A 2,149-nucleotide genomic window follows, 5' to 3' on the forward strand; every position below is an offset into this window, starting at 1 on the left:
CTTGAATCGTCATGTCCTTCCCTTGCTCTGGTAGCTACAGCACCGTGTGGTTTCCAGGGGCAACGCGAGGATCCGCAGGGCGCGCTGGCCACCCCCGCGCATGCGCGAGCCGTTCCGAGGCTGTCCTAGGAGCTCGCGATGCCTGGGCGCTGACGCGCTCGCGCGGAAGGATGCAGTGGGGTAGCGAGGCTCCGGGGCACAGGCTTTCCCGCGGGGTGAGAGGTTTGTCGGAGCTGTCCCTTCCTGCGCTACTTCGCGACGCTTTGCTTTTCTTTGTTCCAGATTGTCTGGCGTGTTTTGTCCCATCTCCCTCTTCTGGACTCAAGTTGTAACCACAATCACACGACTGCCTAGCTCCCTCATCCGCTCTTCATGTTGCCCCACTGGGGTCCCAGTTGTAATCCAGCAGTTCATAAATTCTTTAAATAATCTGCGGAGAAGCCTGCAAACGGAAAACAAGGATTTGTACTAAAATGTTGACTACTCGTAGTCGGCAGGATTCGAACCTGCGCGGGGAGACCCCAATGGATTTCTAGTCCATCGCCTTAACCACTCGGCCACGACTACTGTTGACGTTGTTTTTGGCAATGAGATCTATGTAGTCTGCACACAAGTATCTACTCCAGTAACAGGTATGTTTAGATCGTGAGGAAAACATTGCAAAGCTGTTCTGCCAGATAAGAGCATATTTGAATGTTATGGCTCTAATAATTTTAACTTCTTGAAGGGCTCTCTTAGAGCATATCTCGTCCAACCTTTTACTCCCCATCAGAAAAAAACTGAATTTTAGTAAAATCGCTAAAGTTAGCGTCAGAAAACAAGAGGTAAGGAAGAAAGCCTAGTGCTGCTGTACACCTGCTTGCAGAGGTGTGCATTTCCAGGAGGGAACCGGCAACCTTGGGGCCACCGACCAGCCTCCGGGCTTCCTTGCCGGGCTCCCAGCTCCCCCCGCGCCCCTCTCTCTTGGACAAACAGCTCCCAAGGACTCTTTTTACCCATTAGACACTAAAATGCTGTTGCCCACTGATTTAAATTCACTACGCAGGGCCAGACTGTCCCACAGTGCCGTAAAAACACTACTTTGAAAAGTGTGATGCGTGATAAAATGCAAGGTATTGTCATTTCATGGTATTGCTGTAAATACTGTGCATACCGAAACCTGAACTTTGAGTATTTCTAACGTGGGATAGCAAAGAGGTTGGCAGCCTTGGAAACTCTGGAGCTAGTTTAATCGAGTTGAATTAGTAGCTTCATTTATTTGGTTTGTTGTTTGTTCAAAATATCTTTAATGTCCCTGAAGAGAAACATGAAGTGGTGTGATGGAGCGAATGTAGAGCCTACCTTTAAATATTCGACTTTTGGGAGGCAGCTGTTAAATACAACCATTATTAAAAAACTAAATTAAATATATTAAAAAACAAAAGCAATACTCAAAATTCCCTACAGTCTAGTTATTTCCCTACATTTTACTATAATTTATGCTGTTGAGGTTATTTACATCTATTGTATATGAAATACTATACAGTGGGTTGTTATTGTGAATCTCTTCCTAACTTCCTGTTAGTGATGTCACTTGGGTAGCTTGGAATCAGGCTTCCTGAGTGTACTTACGCCAGGGAAATTGCACATGCTACAAAATACTTTTCTCACTAGAGCTAGTTGTCAAGCACTTACCAGCACATCACTAATGTTTACCATCAGACCAACCTTGAATACTCCCAGCAAGGCAACATTCCACTTACCTGTCTGGCTGCCCTGGTTATACTCCCTGAAGCTTTCTTTGTTTTAGCTATCAGAATCCTAGCATATTGTATGACTTCCCACTCAATATTTTAAAGTTTTGTTTTGTTTTTCCCTAACTTGCTTTGCTGGGTGATGGTACTTGGAACTGGCCTCCAAAAAAAGACAGGAATAAGCCACTTGATGCTGAAATTGCCCTTGGAATATGGTTCTGGGGGAGGTATGCATAGTTGCCATACAGTTTAATAGGCTTAAATTAATAATCTGATTTTTCTCTAGAAAAGATGAAATCTGAGGTATACCACCAGTGGCTGAAAGAATCTTTTAGCATGTAGAAGATTTGCATGAAGGACTGTGAAAAGATAAAAGAGGAAATGTTTCTAGTTGTGTGTTTTGTTTACATGAATAT

The sequence above is a fragment of the Hyperoodon ampullatus genome (genome assembly GCF_949752795.1).
Source record: "Hyperoodon ampullatus genome assembly, chromosome: 17".
Lineage (NCBI taxonomy): Eukaryota > Metazoa > Chordata > Mammalia > Artiodactyla > Ziphiidae > Hyperoodon > Hyperoodon ampullatus.